This window comes from Hyaena hyaena, unplaced genomic scaffold (assembly GCF_003009895.1).
Source record: "Hyaena hyaena isolate Hyena2069 unplaced genomic scaffold, ASM300989v1 scaffold_577, whole genome shotgun sequence".
NCBI classification, from domain to species: Eukaryota; Metazoa; Chordata; class Mammalia; order Carnivora; family Hyaenidae; genus Hyaena; species Hyaena hyaena.
In genome coordinates this window covers 1,183,814-1,203,864 of record NW_024081204.1, presented here as the reverse complement: position 1 = coordinate 1,203,864, position 20,051 = coordinate 1,183,814, and positions in this window count along the sequence as shown.

The window sequence follows — 20,051 nt, the reverse complement described above, 5'->3', positions numbered from 1 at the left end:
GCACAAATGTATGCTTTTGAATCCATACCTATAGGTGAGAGTCCTCAGAATTGTATTTCTGGGTTATAGAAAATGTGCATTTGAATTTGTAATAACTATTACCAAACTAATCTCCAAAACTTTTACAAATTCCCTTTAACACAATAATGTGAGAAAAGGTCATTTTCATACCACAGCTTTGCCTAGCATAGTACAGGACAAAATGTTTTCAATTTTCTTTATATTGTCCAAATCTAATAGCCAAAAAGGGTATCCTGTTTTAATTTTCATTCCTTTAATTAGTACTTAAGTTGAACGACTTTTTATGTTTATCAGTCCTTTCCAGCTCTTCATCTCTGAATTGCCTATTCACATTCATAGTTCATTTTTCTATTAAGAGGTTAATATTTTTTCTCCACTTATTGGAAGAACTCTTTAAGTATTTGTTACACACTCCTGTTATATAAGTTGCTAATATGTTCACATTAGCTGTTTGTATTTTAACTTTGGGTTTATTACCCTTTACGGAAATTAGATTTTAACGAACTCAAATCTGCCCGTGGTGCTTTCTTTATGGGTCTTCCTTTCCAAATCTTACTTAAGAATACAACTCCAAACTTACATTTTCTTTGAATACTTTTATACGTTTTACATTTAGATTTCTGATCCATCAGCAGTTTATCTTTTGTGTCTAGTATGAGGAGGGAATCCAATTTTGTGTTTTGCTTTTGAATACTTAATTGTCCAAACATCACATGGATTTGAAAATACCATGCCTAACAAATACCAAGCTTCCATATGTGGGGATGTGGTATGTGTCCACAGTCCCATTGGGTTCCATTGATCTGCTTGTCTATTTAACTTTCAGGCTCATATTATTTTACTACAGTAACTCTTTGTCTCTTTCAATATTATTGTGTGTACCTCATTATTATTAATTCTCTTGGTATTTTTCCCTCTGGATTTTAATATCAATTTTTTGGATGCTGATTGGGGTTGAATTATATTTTTATATTCATTTAGTAAAGACTGACATCTTCACATTATTAATTCTTCCCATCCAGGGAAAATTCTTCTGGACTTCATTTTATGTAGAACAAAAATGTTAAAAAATACTCTAATGGGTCCTGAAGGACAGGCACTGATGAGAATAAATTTTAAATCAACTCTCCAACACAGTAGGATATAATTATAAAGAAACTATGAAGCTAATTCCATGACTCTTTCAAATCTGGACTTTGCTCTAAATAATCGGAAGCATCTGTCATTTTAGAGACTATTTTTCTTTTCTAACACTGCTTTAGCTGCTGTCCCCCCACCAGGAGTGAAGGTGTTGGACTAAATCTGGCATATATAAAGATTCTGTCACAGAGATAATCAAGAGAATTGAAGACATGTCATTTAAGACAGGCTCAGTTTAACTTAGGTTACAACAGTGAATGGTTTCCTCCACTCTGCCTAGCCAATGGGATGACCTGGTGCAATGAGCTCAACAAATGAGCGATGGTGTGAAAAAATAGAGCAGTTTGTCACCCTTCCCTCTGACCTCTTTAACCCTGTTTCTGAAAGCATCAACCAGGGAGACAATTAGTACTGGTTACATTCTAGTCTTGTGACATGGACAGCTATTCACTAGGAAAGAGACCAATTCATTTCATTCAGGTCGCTGAACAATCACTGGATCATAAAGACTTTTAGTCACTGCCAAAGTGAACTACATTTGAACCACTGGACCCAGTCGTGTGAGTCCATCTATCATTGCCAAGCCAACTGGTCACCCATATAGACTTTGCATTAAATGCAATATCCTCCAAGATGATTTATAAGTTCTCCTCTAAATATAAGTCTACGTCTTGGATATGGAAAAAATTGCACAGAATTGATACATAGATTTTTTTTTTGTCTCCTGCCTTCTTATTCTAATATCTTTTATAATCCTTAACTTCTATTCTGTCTTAGTTTTTCTTGGACTTTGCATTGCTTACTTCACATAAATAAGACATAGGGGAAAAAAAGGATTCAGAGTTTAAAAGCCTACCATGACTGTCTTATAAAAGACAGAGGGCTATAATAACCAAAGATCCGAGTTACAGAAGTTTTTACAACTGGTCTCTTCTCTTCCTCAGGCCTACATGAAAGTTCAGTGAAGTGGTTAATTGTCTATCCAGACTGGACAACAAAAAATGGTGGTTGTATAAAATAACAGAAGCTCGAAGGGTCGCAGGCAATGTGTGGTGCTGAAAGATTATGTATTTGGGATACTGGCTATACTTCTAAGTAAGATACGAAGTCTGAATAGGATAAATTTTCTGAACCATTCCTGAGGAATATCTACCAGTGTTTCATCTTGCTAGGCACTGGGTTTTACTGCCAACTAACACAAATGAAGATAAACCAGTCCTCTAGGTAACAGTAAAGAACAAAATCTTCTGGGTGTTTGGTCTGTGTGTTTCTTGATAGCCAGAGTCAATCTTTAATCTTGAATGGAGAGCGAGTTTTGACGTGGGTGGAAAATATTTATCATCTATCTTCATCATTTCTTCCTCAGATTAATTATATTTTTAAAATCTGAATTAATTTCATTTCCTGGTGAAATTAAAAGATATTGTTCTATTTAGTACAAGTTCTAAATGAAACCATAAGTAGTAGTAGTTGCTCGGTCTCCCCAGCTAAATGGATGCACCAAGAGAATTAAAACTGGCTAAGGCTATGGTAGAGAGGGGAGGTGGCCGTCAACCTCCACGCCAGGAGCACCTTGATGAAATTTTGTGTATAGAACTGAATTAGTGTCAGAAACCTCCAAGGAATGATTGGCATTTTCTCCATTATGGTCATAGTCTTAAAACAAATCACCCACTTAAAAATGTAGAACCATGTTTATTATTTCCTTAGCTCATCTCAAAGGAGCCCTCTGCGATTACAGATACAATGCAATTAATCTTTGAAAAGGAAAAAAAATCTGCCAGTGACAAGAAAGCCCAAATCTGAGGAAGAATCATGAAAATCCAAACTCAGCCATGGTGTATTTTTATAAAATTAAGTTTGAAGAAATAATCGAAAGTTACTCTGTGCAGGAAGAATATTTTTAAAGAGCATACAAATAAATGATACCATGTATAAACCTGAGTTTTTCAATGTTTTAAAATACTGTTCCATACTGCTATGAAAGGAGCAAGCAGGTTAACTGAAAGAAAGCTTTTGGTTGTGTTTCAGGAGCACATTACATGCGGGTGAAAAATAGTCTTTAGTAACCATTGCTCAGTACGAGAAGTAGCATCTACTGAAAAGAACATAGAATTTATACTATAAATAAAATACAAAGCTTCACATACAAAGCTATGAAAATAGGAAAATAATTTTACCTGCTAAATGGGAAGTCTATGCATGACATTTATTGTTTTTACTCTCGCTCCACAGAATATACTACTTGAGCCCATGTTCCCATCCCAGTAGTGAGAGATGAAACCTCCTCCTTGTGCTTCACATTTTTGTTTTCATCTTCCATCACGTAAAAATAAATGCATAAAATGGTACGTTACATGATGGAAAAGGATGATTTGGAAATGCAGAACAAAAATGTATTAACAGGTTAAATTAACTTCCATTGACCACTTTCTATGCCCTGCATACTACAATAGGCACCTTACATAGATGACTTCAATTTAATTCTTTTAATAAAGGCTTTAAAAATTACAACTAAATCAAGAGGATGAAAAGAGTGCTCAAGCAAAGATTTCAGGTATGAAAATGGTACAAGTCACACATGCACATAGAAAACAAGGTCTGTTTTTCAGGCAAGACTAGGCTGGGGAGTGATTAGTTTGTTTATTGGTAACTGACTGCACTGTGAACAGAGCCAAAGCATGTGTTAGGTGTTAGTGTTGTGTTACCTCACTGATGAATTAACACAAGTAAGACAAGAAGGGTTGCACTGTCGGAACACATGTAAAGAATAGATTGAGAGGCTTCTTCTTTTTTTTTTTTTTTTTTTTGACAAACTGTATTTCTCAACTAGATCATAGGTTCTTTTTTTTTTAATGTTTTATTTATTTCTGAGACAGAGAGAGACAGACAGACAGACAGACAGACAGCATGAGCAGGGTAGGGTCAGAGAGAGAAGGAGACACAGAATCTGAAACAGGCTCCAGGCTCTGATCCGTCAGCACAGAGCCCAATGCGGGGTTTGAACCCACAAACCGTGAGATCATGACCTGAGCCGAAGCCGGACGCTTAACCAACTGAGCCACCCAGGCGCCCCAGATCATAGATTCTTTGAAGGCAGGACCATGTGTATAGCTCATTATTCCCAGCACAGTCATAGATTTACAAAATAAAGGTCAGTTTATTGAGTATTCATATTAGAAAGTAGGAGAGCCTAGTACATTTGTATAACAAATACTCAAGATGTTTTAAATGTAAGAAGATAATCAAAGGGTTTCTTAGATATCTCAGTTATAGGGCATGATTTATACCTGACTAAAAAGGGGTAATAACACTCTTCCCAGTGCTAAACAACATCTTAAAGACACAGTCATAAGAGAACAAGAAGAGATGAGGTACTTTCTGTTTTTCTAGCAATTATCATCAAAGGGAGATTTCTGTTTTAGGAAGAATTGATACTCCCCAGTGGACATCTAGATCTTTGGTCCTATCTGTCCCATTTTAAGTGGTAATCATTCAGCATTCTTGTCTTCTTTGGCCTAGAGGGGAAATGTGAGTTCAAGCCAGTTTGTTGAGACTCGACACTGCTACAGACAAATGCTACCAGTGTTACATGGCTATGTTGCTCTTGGTCCTGTTAGTTAAGTCCTTCCTGGCTCAGCAATGTTTGGTCACACTATACACAGCTATCGGGAGAGAATCAGGACAGAACCCAATAGCCAGGGGTCTTTCTAGGGAACTAACATTTACTAACATTATGAATGCTCATAATGTGCCTTTGACTTTTCTAAGCTCTTTACACAGAGTCACACAATCCTTGAATGAACTCTGTTAAATACTGTATTTCTCTCCAGTTTAAGATGAAGAGCCTGAATGAAGCAAAGAGACACTAAGAAGCTTGCTGACAGTCACACAGCTATGAGAGAGGGATGCTAGGATTTAGATCCAGGCTTCTACACTATATCAGTTTTCAGATTCCAGCCACCCCATCACTTCTGCTGAGGGCTTATGCTCCCCTCTTGCTTACTAGAATATCCCACGAACCCACTGCTCTCTTCATGCCTACCTCCCAGTACTGGGGGCCTAAGAACTGCATTTCTTCATTCCACTGTATAATCTTAAATCCTTCCTTTTCATTTCGCCCCCTACTTCATATGCCCCCCTCACACCTACCATATTTTCCAAGCTGTTTGTACTATGGCCTGTGGAATCCTCCTGTTTGATCATCATACTTTGCCTCAATAGTATCTTCATGGTAGGGACAAAAAAGGAGGCACAGAGAAAGAAGGTAATGATCAGATGCCAAAAATGCAAGAAGATTTGGTCCAATTAGGTGAGCACAATATTCAGAAATTTCTTAATGGCCTTCACCAAGGGGAAGGCATAAAACCAACATATTTCAAGAGTGAATGATAAAAGAATACTAATATTACACAAGAGAGTGAAAATAAAATTAGTAAGTAGGGATTTTTAACACAGAAACACCCTAAAAGCAATTCTGTGACTATTGAGAGACAGACCTTCATGCTCTTCTTGTTTGTAAGGATATGTCCCTGGTATAATGAGTATTTCCCCCAAAAGTCACTGAAAAATTCTGAAAATGCTTTCCAGACCCACTCATAAAGAGTGTAAAACATTTACTGTCCACTGCAGTCGGTGTTAATGACTACGAGAGGATGCTAAGTTCATTCTAATAACCTCCCTAGCTAGTGGTATGGGCTGGGCTGCCAGGGGAAGAGCCCTGTGGACAGATACTTGGGACTTCACTCTTCCCCTTCCCATTCCTGACTGATACACTTTGGAAAAAGAAACTCAGAAGTGCAGCACTGTTTATTTCTACATTTCCCATCCGAAATGTTCATCTTTGCTTAGTTACTCTCAATTTCACAGTCAACATAGGTGGCTCCATAAAACATAAAGGCAGTAAGGGGAGAAGGTAGAGGTTGCTGCAGAGTTTGATGTCATTTCTTTACTAGGTAGGAAACTAGACTTACGACTGTCAGGTGCGTTTTTATTATTTCACTTGGAAGGAAGTAAGAGATTGTGAGTAAGGTTATCTGTAAATGATCAGTTCCAAAATAGGCTTCATATTTTCTCTTCTGGTTTACTCAAAATTAAGTAGAGTAACCATGTAATTATTTAATGTCCTATCCAGGGGGCGCCTGGGTGGCTTAGTCGGTTGAGCGTCCGACTTTTGCTTAGGTCATGATCTCACGGTTCGTGGGTTCAAGCCCCGCGTCGGGCTCTGTGCTGACTGCCAGCTCAGAGCCTGGAGCCTGTTTCAGTCTGTGACTCCCTCTCTCTCTGACCCTCCCCTGTTCACGCTGTCTCTCTCTCTCTCTCCTAGAAAAAAATTAAAAAAAAAAAAAAAAAACTTTAATGTCCTATCCAGGACATTCTGACAGTAAAATAAGGCCCTATCAATAATTAAACCAGTACAACAGGCACACACTGGAGCTATCCAAGGCAAACTAGGATGGATGATTACCCTGAAGCTAAGCAATCTTCCTACAAAATGTTTTTCCACTGGGAAGGGAAGTTGGTAGTGCTTATCGCTGGTACTCTATCCAACCAAAGTGGGCCACTTGGCCATTAGTTTGCTTGATTTCCACGCTTGCTATAGCCACAGCTTCTCCTTCACCCCTTCTGCAGTCTCCATCCCTTCTCTCGTTATTACTAACCAGAAACATCTTGGCCCATATAGGTGCATGTTAGCTGGAGTTGCATGTGTTTATTATTTCCCCCACCTAATTTATGCAACATTGCTGATCCTCCTTGAGCTTTCCTTTCATGTAATTAAATGTCATTTAATTGCGAAGTTTATTTTTTTTATTTATTTTTTATTTCTGAGTGAGAGAATGAGAGAGAGAGAGAGAGAGAGAGAGAGAGAGAGAGAGAGACCATGAGCAGGGGAGGGTGAGAGAGAGAGGGAGACACAGAATCTGAAACAGGCTCCAGGCTCTGAGCTAGCTGTTAGCACAGAGCCCAACGGGGGGCTCAAACCCACAAACCACGAGATCATGACCTAAGCCAAAGTCGGACGCTTAACTGACTGAGCCACCCAGGCACCCCGCGTAGTTTATTTTTGCAGTTGTAGTTACCATTAACTCAGCAAGCTTGTCATATCATCAAAAAGAGTGACCAAGTATTTCGTCAGCTATAACTAGCCCAATGGATGGAGTTTCCAGTTCATTAAGCTTAGAAGATGTCTATTCCCCAGGAAGGTGAGGAAGGTGAAAATAAAAGTTGAGCAGCTGTGTTATACAACTGAAATAAGCTGAGTCTGCTTTCAAAGTCTTTTCCTTAGTATCCAAAATATGGAGATAGTTTTAGCTCAGGAAATGAAGAAGTGCCCATCCTGCATGAAATTCTCACAGTATCTAGCTGCCAGAGTAATCTAATAAACGTAATACCCATGGATTACTAGGGTACAGTTATTTGACCTATAGGCATTTTAATTTAAATAGGAGGTTTGTGGAAATGAAAATGCCTTCAAGGCCCAAAGGAATGAATCACCAAGTGAATAATTTCAGATATTTGACCCACACCAGTGTTCCTTGAATCATTACTACCCAGGGAAGGATAGAGTATTTGATTTGGTATGACCCAACTCAAATGCAAATACACCTAATGAACCGCATCACTGGAAATCCACTATTCCACATAAATGAATTTTCCAAATTACTGAAGCATACCTATTCATATGCCAAATGTCATCATTAACTCATTCATCAGCTTCTAAAAGAAACCATTCTTAGCTTTCTAAGGGAAAGTGACTGTAACTTTTCTTGAACTGCAGAGCCATCTTCCTGAGGAGGTGTCAGAGTATTTCTTCCGTAATACCATCAATGTCTGCTTTTTTTGCAGTGGTGGTTGTTATCTTTCCATTCCAGGTCAGCTGTCATTTGTGCTGTCATTAAACTTCCATCTAACATCATGTCACCCTTTGTTCTTTTAATTTATTGCTGCAAAACTGCTAAGTGATCAAAAACTAGATGTCGAGTATAATTAAGGATAGTTTGTTAAGAAACAGTCACTTGGAGGGGCGCCTGGGTGGCTTAGTCGGTTAAGCGTCCGACTTTCGCTTAGGTCATGGTCTCGCGGTTCGTGGGTTCGAGCCCCACGTCAGGCTCTGTGCTGACTGCCAGTTCAGAGCCTGGAGCCTGTTTCAGAGTCTGTGACTCCCTCTCTCTCTGAGCCTTCCCTGCTCATGCTGTCTCTCTCTCTCTCTCCTAGAAATAAATAAAATATTAAAAAAAAAGAAAGAAAGAAAAAGTCACTTGGATACTGAAGAATACTTTACTTTCCTTGTTTTGGATTTGGAGTTCAAAACAGGAGTTCAAAACAGACCTTCTAAGTCAAATAAGATTCTCATCCCTCACTAGGTCTCCCTTCCAACCCTTTCTTCAAAAAGATGTGATTTTCCTCTCTTACTCATTAGCCATTTCCTATCTTTTTATCATTTTATGTCCCTCTTATTGGTCTACAAGATCCAAAAAGTAGATTTTTTTCCCCTGCCTTTTTTACATTATGCTTAAGAACTTCACAAGAATAAGAAAGTCAAAAAAAACCCCAAACAGGTTAAGAAGCCATTTCCAAACACTTGGTGTATTAAACACACACACACACACACACACACACACACACACACACAGACACACAGAGTCGTGTCTGCTTATGCTGAGCTTCACAACTGTTTGAGAGATGCACAGGCAATTGGTGCACACTGCTGCCAAGTGTCCCATTTTACTCTTGTGTTCCAAATTTTAAAATTCTTGTGCTTGAGGGCAAAGTCATGCTAAATTCCCCAATGCCCTAATATTATGCATTCCTGAGTTACCTTTGTTTGTGCATTATCCTGAAAATAGCATTATAGAAGGTCCAGAACCCTGATCAAAATAACATAATGATTGGCACCCCATACACAGGTCACACAGGACAGCCATTCCACCAACATGAACTTGACTGTGCTGTCATCTCTTGCAACACGTACAAACCAGAATGTCATCAGCAAAGCAAAGCACAGCACAGAAGTAATTACCTGACTAATTCAAACAGAAATAAATTTCTTTTGTTTTGGCTACGTTATTGGGGGAATCCAGGCAGAAGTGTCTCTGCTACCTGGATTATCTAAGCAATTACCTCAAGCCAGACTTCACTCTGAATCCTGTCAAAGAATATCCACTCTTCAAATTTATAAACAATAGTATCTCTAAGCAAATTACAAAGGTAACATTTAAATCCAGCTGTTGATCCCTCCAAGGTAAAATTCACAGCATTTTATTCTACAGCTAGCTATGCAGAGAAAGGAAATGGCTAAGGAATGCTAAAATCCCAAGCACAAATTTGCTATAGAATTAATATCACAATTTGTCACTGATAATGAAAGCATATAAAACAGGTCCTGACAGCATGTTATTTCTGTTACAGATCATTCTTTATAAAATCCAAACGAGGTTTTCCTTTGCAACTGTGGAAATGATTTTTTTCTAAGTGTACAAAGCAAAATAATATTAATATTGTGGTTAGTAGCCATCTGCTTCATGAGAATTCTGTACAATCATTAGTCTCAACTGATGGCATCGTGGCAAGCTGCCACATCCCAAGAGGCCAGCCTCTAAAACCCATCAGCATCTTTACATCAGTCTCAACTCTGAGAGGGCGAATCACAAACCAGGAAATCTGTTCTATGGGAAGATCCAGACCACTAAGCTCTGCTTTCAGATACTGAACCCCAAAATATTATCCCACCCAAGTATATACTCAGAGGCACGCACCAGAAGGGCAATCAAATGAAGACACAAGGCAGCAAGGAATAAACATGAGGCATTTGGGTCGAATGCCAGGTCTAGCAGGGCAACCAGCAACCTGTGTTCCACTCAACAACAGTGGTTTTCACTACAAAGTCAGAAAAGGTTCACGCTGTGAGGAGTTCAGCTTATCACAGAATCTCACTGAAGTCACTGTAACTTTTTAGTAAAACGCTGCAGAGGCAGCAACATGCAGAGGGATTCAAAGGAGGTGTGAACTAAGTCATATTTCTCACACCGTTTCCACCATAAAAACTTGCACCAGAAAAATCTGAATTTAAATGTTTCACCCGATAGGCTATGTACTTTTCTGCCATTTTTAATAGCCTGTTCTAATGATTTTCCTTTAGAAATGCAAAAGGATGCTGTATTTTTAACGTTTAATCAATCTTCAAGAACTCTGTATGTTTGTAATCACAAGCCGTACGAAAGCTAGGGGAATGAGATATGTGCCCAAAAATGTTCTAGTAAGATACACCATAACTACTTTGCTCTGGGATCATAATCACATAATCATTTTTCTTTTGGGGTAGCTTAGATTCTCCGAGCAGGAGGAAAAAGGAGGAAGAGGTAGCAAGGACTCAAACTAGACGATCACAGTTAAATGCAGTCTTACAAGACTTATGCAGATAATTCAAGTTCCCTCAATCATTCTGCCATGCTTAGAATTTTATGGAAAAGTCCTAAGTACAGGAGCAGGGGAGCGACATGAAACAGCACAGGAGTCTGACAACACATATGCAAGAAACAAGTCACACTTCAAGAATCTACTAGTCTTCATTGCAAAAATGTTATTTCAAGTAAGTTTTGATAAAACTTAGACGGAAGCTGCATACATTTGTAAATAAATGCACAAATAAAAATACAATCTTTAAGCTCACAATATAACTTGCATGCATGTATCCAAAACACTCATGGACACATTGTCACAGATAAAAATACCAACAAAGAGAAAACAAAAAATAGTAGAGGGGCATTATAACCTGGTACTGTTTCTTGTTCTAACTTTATGTGTATCATTAGTTATTTAAAATGAAACCTTCTGAAGAAGTATCATCAATTTAATTTTGAACTGCTATATAGTCTTATCAGAACCCCCTCCCTTCCAGGAGCAACTCAAAGAGGCTAAGGAGACTGAAGAAGGCAGGCTTTGTGCTTCCTTCTCCTCCCACTTTAAGCAAGTCTTATATCCAAATGAACAAAAAGTGAAATAAAGTTTTAAAAATAAAGGGGCTGAGCTGTGAAGATCAGGCAGGAGACAAGAAGATTCTACTACCTAGTAGTGGGGGTGGCTGGAACATTAACAGACTAACTAGATATTATCACACCAGTAGACAGTGCTTGCATTCCAACGACCATGATCACATGGTGGTGGCTCAGAGTCAGCCACTCCAGGGTCAGGATAGCTCTGCCTTATTCTTCACTAAAAATCATCATATTTTGCAAAATAAACCAAAAGAAATCTTACCCTCCTCTTCTATTTTATATACTTCTTCTCATCCATATAAAGCCCCAGGCTTTCTGTCTCACCAGTTGCAACTCGGGTCATATTTATAGTTAAGAAGAGAAAGGGTCACTCCAGCCATTTCAAACAAATATGATAGCCTGAACTTCATTACACATGTTGAGTTCAAGTCACACCTAAGATGTGGGTTCAAATCCAACTGTTTGCTGTCTATGTGACCTTGGATAAGTTACTGAATCTCTCTGAGGTTCATGTTCCTCATCTATAAAATGGGATGAATACTGACCTTATAAAGTTTTCATGAGGAATCTACTTAAAAAGCAGTGACTGAAGTTACTGGTACATAATAAGCATTTGATACGTGGGGTAATTATTTATGTTCAAAAATGAGAAAATCCAAGCTTTCTTAGAATTTTATGGTCTTGTCTTTAAGTTAGAGACAACCAGACTATAAGCATAAGCTTTTCAAAATCAAGAGCTCAGAAAGTAGAAATTTTCACCCCATTCCAGATTCTGGTTCTAACAGTTGAAGATAAAATATTCTTGTTTCTAAATGCATTCTGCTGAAATCAAACTGCAGATTCTTGTTCAGGACTCAACCTCTCTGGGTTTGCCTGCTCTGCCAAAAACACAAAGGCTAATAACATATGCACCTTCTACTAAAAAGAACTGTAGTAAACATACAAAGCAGTAATTAACATGAAGTAATTTATAATTAAGAAAGGTACAGCATAGGCTATTACCAATGGGCAGCGATATATTTGGTTGGTAAGAGTATGTACAGGAGCATAAAAGTACAAGCCAGAAGTATAACAGGCATGGTAATGACACCCTAACTCTCCATTTACTTGTGGGCATGATAAAGTAACTACTTCACAGAGTTGCTGATGGAATCAAAATAAGATGAACAAAAGCTTTATTTTATTACTGAAGTACAGTTGACATACAATGTTATATTAGTTTCGGTATACAACACAGTGATTTGTTAATGCTCTACATTACTCAGTATGCACCACAGTAAGTTTAGTCACCATGTGACACCATATAGCATAGCTTCATTGCAATATTATTGACCATATTCCCTCTCCTGTACTTTTCATCTCGTGACTTACTTATTTTATAATTAGAAGTTTGTAACTTCTTAATCCTCTTTACCTATTTCACCCATTCCTCCAACTCAACCAGTTTGCTCGCTGGATAGCCAATATATGGAAGCAACCCAAGTATTCACTGACAGATGAATGGATAAAGAAAATGTGTGTGTCTACACACACACACACACACACACACACACACACACACACACAGGAATATTAGCCATAAAAAAGAATAAAATCTTGCCATTTGTGATGACATGGATGGATCTAGAAAGTATTATGCTAAGTGAAGTCAGAGAAAGACAAATACCATATGATTTCACTTATATGTGGAATCTAAAACACAAACTAATGAACAAATAAAAGCTTTTAATGCATTTCCTGACACATAATAAGTGTTCAGTAAAAACTAGCTCTTAAATTGCTTTAAAGATTATTGTGTACTGTGGACATTTCCATTATAAAACATGGAGTTCCCTTTCAATTTTGCAATTAAAAATTTCTTATTTGTGTTACTTTCACTTCTGAAAATATTAACTAATTACTACCAACTTTGATAACCACTAAAAATTTTCATAATATCCTTTTAGTGTCTGTATCTGTGTTGCTAAAATATTGTGGCTTGTAATACTTCTCAAAAGGCTCATGCTTTTAATGTGCTTAGTGAAATTTCCTACATGGTAATGTTCATGGAGATACATGAGTATTCTTAAAAGACTTTACTGGTTATAGAAATAGTAATACAGTAGTTCCTTCCTTATCTTAGGTTTTGCTTTCCATAGTTTCAGTTAACCACAGTCAACTGCAGTCTGGAAGCAGATGATCCTCTTCCTCACATATTGGCAGAAAGTCAACAGTGTCCCAACACTACATCACAATGTCTACACCATTCACCTCACTCCAACTCATCACATAAACATTCTACCATTTCACATCATCACAAGAAGAAGAATAAATACAGGACAATGATATATGTTGAAAGAAAGACCACATTCACATAACTTTTATTACTGCATGCTGTTATAATTGTTCTTTTCTATTATTAGTTACTATTGGCAATCTCTTACTGTACCTAATTTATAAATTAAACTTTATCATAGGTATGTATGAATAGGAAAAACAAAGTACATTTAGGGTTCGGTATTATCTGAAGTTTTAGGCATCCACTGAGGATCTTGGAACACATTCTCCACAAGTAAGAAGGGACTACTACAATCATTTTCCATAAATTCTCAAATTTTACAAAGAAGTACTAGTTCATAACACAGTTTAATAATTCATAAAAGGAATTTTGAAATATTTGATGTCTTGGGGTACCTGGGTGGCTGATTCCGTTAAGCCTCCGACTCTTGACTTCCACTCAGATTATGATATCATGGTTGTGACATGGAGCCCCACATCAGCTCTGCGCTGAGTATGGAGCCTGCTTGGGATTCTCTCTCTCCTTTCTCTTCCCTTCTCCAGCTTGTGCTCTCTCCCTCTCTCTTCTGTCTCAAAGTAAATAAATACGCATTTTTTTAAACATTTTAAAATATTCACTGTCTCATTAAGAAAAAATCTACTTTTCCTATGGTTGTTCTGCAAGGACATTATTCCATATTAGTAATGGGAAGTTTCAATAGAAAGGTCTGCTCTTTGTCCCCCTAGTGGCCACAAACAAAATAGCAACATGTAAAGAAAAGACTTGCAAACTACTGGAGTAGAAAACTATTTCATTGCCTTCATTTTACAGATAAATAAACTAAGGCCAAGAGAAAAGGGGTTGGTCAAGACTACACAGTTTCTCAGTAAATCAACAACATATAAGAGTTTTTTTAAGATTTTGAATACTATGGTGTCTGAAAAGGTGCCTCCAAAATGAATTTAACTAAGGTCCTTTAAAAGTTTCCTTATCGGGGCGCCTGGGTGGCTTAGTCGGTTAAGCGTCCGACTTTCGCTTAGGTCATGATCTCGCGGTTCGTGGTTTCGAGCCCCGCGTCGGGCTCTGTGCTGACTGCCAGCTCGGAGCCTGGAGCCTATTTCAGAGTCTGTATCTCCCTCTCTCTCTGACCCTCCCCTGCTCACGCTGTCTCTCTCTCTCCTAGAAATAAATAAAAATATTTAAAAAAAAAATAAAAAAAAAATAAAAGTTTCCTTATCAACTGACACTCGGCAGCTTTTTCTCCAGTTTTATTTTTCCTTGTAAGAGAGCTAATAAGTAAAGTTTCCCAGGGGGCAATGGGAAGACCTCAGCTGTGACCAAGAATTCTGCCTGCATCCTCTATAAAGAATTCCTTTTTGAGAAATAAAGACTGACACTGAGGAGCCAGAGGCACACAAAGATAGCTCTTCTCAGAAAAGACTAGTAAGAGTCAACACATCTTTACAGATGGCCAAGGGCCCACAATGAATAAGAAATAGAGGTTAGGAAATAAGTTAAATAGTGTTTTTCTCAACTTTAAGGTACTTCCAGATAGAAAGAGAATAGAAGTAGGCATGGGTTGGGTACATACATGGCAAAGAATAAAACCAAATTTTCTTTGCTTCCTGCTGGCCCTAAAATTTAACAAAAGCACTGAAGGTTTTGTTTGGACATAAATGCAACAGAGAACTGAATCCATTATCCAGATATCTTCAGGCAAATAATAAAGAAGATAATAATGTAGCATCCAAAGCATGTTTATCTTAAAATAAAAAGTTTTGGACTATAGTAAGTTTTGATTTTCACATCATTGCATATAGATTACACAATAAATTCTGTGAATCTGTAAGTCTCTATCTAGTGATTAAGAGTACAGGATCAAAACTTCAAAATGTGTGTTTGAATCTCAGCCTGACTCATATTAGCTGTGTGACCTTGAACAAATTATTCTACTTCCCATTCCTCAATTTCCTCATCTGAAAATGAGAATAATAATACCTAGCACATAGGCTATTCAGATTGATTAAATGAAATAATACATGTAAAAAACAAGTAAATGGCCCATCGTACATGCAGTAATGTTAATTATTCCTCTTACAAAAATATTATCTGTACCCATTTTCTACATTGTAAGCTTGAAGAGAAAACAATTATCATTAAATGAAAGAATATTCATATTAGAAAATGGCAGGCATGTATAATCCATCTTTAAGTCTAGTGAAATGTGTGACTTTGGACAAAGCAAGTAATGTGTATGATCCTTGTTTCCTCATCTACAAAAATAAGAGAATTAGATCAAAATTCAAGGAACTCAGGTTTAACAAAGACGTAAAAGATCATTCAATCCTAAATTTGATGCTTGAGCTCACTTATAACAAGTGTTTGTCTAGTCTGTGAATGAATGTCTTCATCTCTGTCCTGAAGCTGCCAGTACCTTTCATCTTGAACACCACTAATAGTTTGAAAATTCTTCCATATGTTAAGCTGAAACCTACCATCTGCATGTTATCAGATCTAAGATGCCAATGGTAAGTTGCACCATTATTTTATGTGTCATTAAGAAAGAAGAGACACTGCCAATTATACCATGACATGATGCTTTCTTATCGCGTCAATTGTAAGAAGCATCATAATTTCAGAGACGTTAACATATGAAAATATGGGTTATAATATTATAATAAAAATAAATATTTTTATAAAATAATAAAAACAAATATTTTTATAAAATAATAAAAACTTATAATCAGTGAGGTTCAATACCTTCCAGTGGCTTCACCAGTTGGTATTAATTGAAGCTTCCATCATATTAAAAGCCAGTCTAATTTTCTTCTATAGGACAATTCATTAAGTACTTAAAGAGTGCTCATGACCTACTTGAACCTTCTCTTTTCCAGTCTCATTACCTTTAGTATATAAACATGGTATTTAAGTCTGTGTGCCATCTCCAGTTTCTGTCTACTAAATCCACTCTACTTTATCTGGATTTCTACTTATTTATACATGTAAGCACCAAACATTCTTTCAAGCACAAGGAGATAAAATGATGATAAAACAGACAAATGCTCTACCTTCAATAATTCAATGATATACAGTCTAGTAGATGAAAAGAATATGTAAACAATAAAGTTTAGCTCAAGTATGACAGGTATTTTACAAAGTACAGTGGAACAGAGGCAAAAAGAGAAAAGGGGTATTTAAGTGTGGTACTTAAAGAGGAAAAGAATGCTCTACATGAGGACTGTTCTATTCTAAAAAGAACATTTATTCCCAGACAATAATCTTCTTCTTGTCTTTGTCCTTTTTTTTTTTGACAAAATTTGTAAAAAGTTAAGGCTCTCAAAAATCTATAAATTCCCAAAATATTTTTAACATAGGTTATTATATTGTTTTTCCTACTCCAGCTTGCCACTATTCCCACCGAGTGATTCTAAAATTGAGAGAGGAATTAGCAAAAGAAAGAATTTTTTTTAATTTTTTAGTGTTTTGTTTATTTCTGAGAGAGAGAGAGAGACAGTGTGAGCAGGGGAGGGTCAGAGAGAGAGGGAGATACAGAATCTGAAACAGGCTCCAGGCTCTGAGCTGGCTGTTAGCACAGAGCCCGACACGGGGCTCGAACCCACTAACCATGAGATCATGACCTGAGCGGAAGTCTGACGCTTAACTGACTGAGTCACCCAGGTGCCCCAGAAAATTATTTTACTCACTGGATGTAAGTGTAGGCTTTTCCATTTATCCTGGTCTATAGCAGTTATTTAAGAAAATATACTGATACTTACCCTCCTAATGGGTTTTCTTCTGAACAGACATACCCCTTCATTTACATAGCAAATCCACTAACCATGGGTTGTACAAATCTGATCAAATTTAGATTCTACCACAAAGCAGTGAGTAAAATGTAAAATAATCTGGCAAAAAGTTGAAGTACACTCTACTGACCCTGAAATTCCCAGAGTACTAAAATGCCTCGGATAGGTCAATAACATTGTGTGGCTGTGCATTTATCTCATGTGGAAATCTCCTGGCTGTTGTAATCTACCAATAGTGATGAGTAAAATATAATGATCAAGAGGAGAAATGTCTTAATGCATCCTGGGATCCAACCCATTTTAAATACGGTACTGGAAACTCTCTCGGGATTAGAAAACCTGGATACGCACGTGAAGTTTGTGTGAATTTATTTTACCTTGTATTGAGATGTCTATGGCTCAATTCCATTGAGGTTTCCTGTCTCCTTTATTTCAGTTCAATAATACCCTGAGTGGTTAAACCCTTTTCCTCCCTTAAACACTGGGGTGGGTGTGTATGTGTGTGTGCACACACACATGTGCACATACACACACAGGGCAGAGTGGGAGAACAGGCATTCATTCCTCAGTGAAATCTGTTCACTTGTGCACACCACAATCAAGTAATAAGCATTATAAGGTGTGTACTTTTTCTGGTAACAACATACTTAAGGTAAATTTTAGATGGAAGATTTGGATTGGTTCAAGCACAACCCATGCCAAGGTTCTTAATTAGGCATATGGTTTTAAAAGTGAAATTTTTCTTCTAATTAAGAATAATTGTTGATGATCATGAAAATGTTTTTACCAGATAATCATTGCATACAGATGTATATTATTGAAAAGAAAGTCAGAGAACTTGTAATTATTTATTTATATGCATCCCTATTATAAGGATAAGATAGCCTCTTAATCATCTGAAGAGAGATTTAGTGGAAGTTGAAAAATCCCTCATCAAAATTAATATCCCTAGTAATGGTCTATGAAGGAGTTTGTTTTTTTTTTAATTGAAACTTTGCAAGCTGTAAAGGAGAGAAGTACAAGTAATTTTGACTGAAGCCTGTAAAATAATGAAGTAGCCTAAAAGCTGATGAGTACTTCAGCTGTACCAAATTACTAAACAAGAGAATATGTGAAATGGGACAATTTCACGGATGCCTTCCCAGTTCACAAAGACACTCCTAGCTGCTAGGGGACCCACCGTGTAGGTAACCCTGCTGCCTTCCACCCTCCACCCTTGCCCCAGCTCCAGCTGATGGGCCCAGAATACACCTGATCAATCATGAAATTGGAAATGGAGCAAAAAAAGGGAGACACTCTCTTTCCAACAGGCAAGCTTTGGAGCTGTCAATTGTGCTGGTATGAAGTTCTGACTGACAGAGGAAGCAACTGCGATAGGAAATGCCAGCAGAAGTGCAGTGAGAAAAAAGTAGTGCTGTAGGTAGAGTGCTAGTAGCTCCCAGTGTCTGCTTCCAGACCTTTCCAGAGGCCCTGTCCAAGTTCCACTCACATTTCGTAAGAAGATCTCACATGACGGTAGCAAAGACAACCCTCCCCATTTGTTTAAATATCTCTAAGTAGCTTACGTGATTTATCAGCCTGTTTTGGTGTGCCAGAGAATGAACTGGAAACACCAGGTAATCATTTAACCTTAGTAACTCTCCATTCTTTAATCTTGGAAATTGGGATAAGATAATTATGGATATTTACATCAATATCAATATTACTGGGGCACCTGCGTGGCTCAGTCGGTTGAGCATCTAATTCTAGATTTTAGCTCAGGTCATGATCCAAGGGTGGTGGAACTGAGTCCTGTGTTGGGCTCTGTGCTTGGGTATGGAGCCTGCTTGGGATTCTCTGTCTCTCCCTCTGCCCCTCTCCTCTGCTCATGGGCTCGCGCTCTCTCTCTCTCTTTAAAATAAAAACTAATATATATATATATATATATATATCATTATAAATTGAAAATTAATACCTGTGGTAATGTTATTAGAGATATTCGAAAATCACGCAAAAACTCTTCTTAGTATAAAAAGTGCATCTTTTACATAATTCAAAGCTGCCACTTGAACTGTTCAGAAACAAATTGTTTATCCATTCCTAATAAAAAGTAGTAGTTTTAACCACTTTTGATACGTGGCTTAATGGGGTTTAAAAAATAGTATGTTACAAACAACTAGAGATTTCCTTTGTGAGATATTAACTTGTTCAGTGGGTGAACATCAACTTCACTATTATCCCAACTTTTACCATTAAAACCAGTTAATTTGCATATATTTCTGTAAAAGGTAGTCTTGAGTATAACTTATTTTTATTGGCATACTTATAAATACATATATATTACGTATAAATTATGTACGGTGTGTAGATTTTATATGTATACATATACAGCTGCACACAGTTTTTCCAGGAATACTTCTGCCTCTTCTGCTTACCAGTTTTATTGCCTTGGACATGTTACTTAACCTATGCGATCTCTTCATCCATCTATTTCCTCTGTCCTAATGAGGAAAAATCATACCACTTGTTGAGAGAAGAATTAAATAGTCAATGAAAGTACTTTGTAATCAATGAAGGACTACACAAACATAAAGAAGTAGTATTTCCAATTAAACGTATAAGAAATTCATAATCTAAGGAATGAACTATGAAGCAGAAGCAGCTTTCTTTTTGCCTATCCTTTCTCCACAAGAGTTTAAATAGCTGCATGAAGAGAAAATGTTCAGTCTTTCTTTGTAAATTGGTGGCAATTCTATGGTTAGGGGAAGATCTTTTCAAGAAGTAAATTCAGTCTTTCCATCTTCCATGTGTGGAACATCTGTGCTAAAACCATTCCATGCACACTTCTTTGAA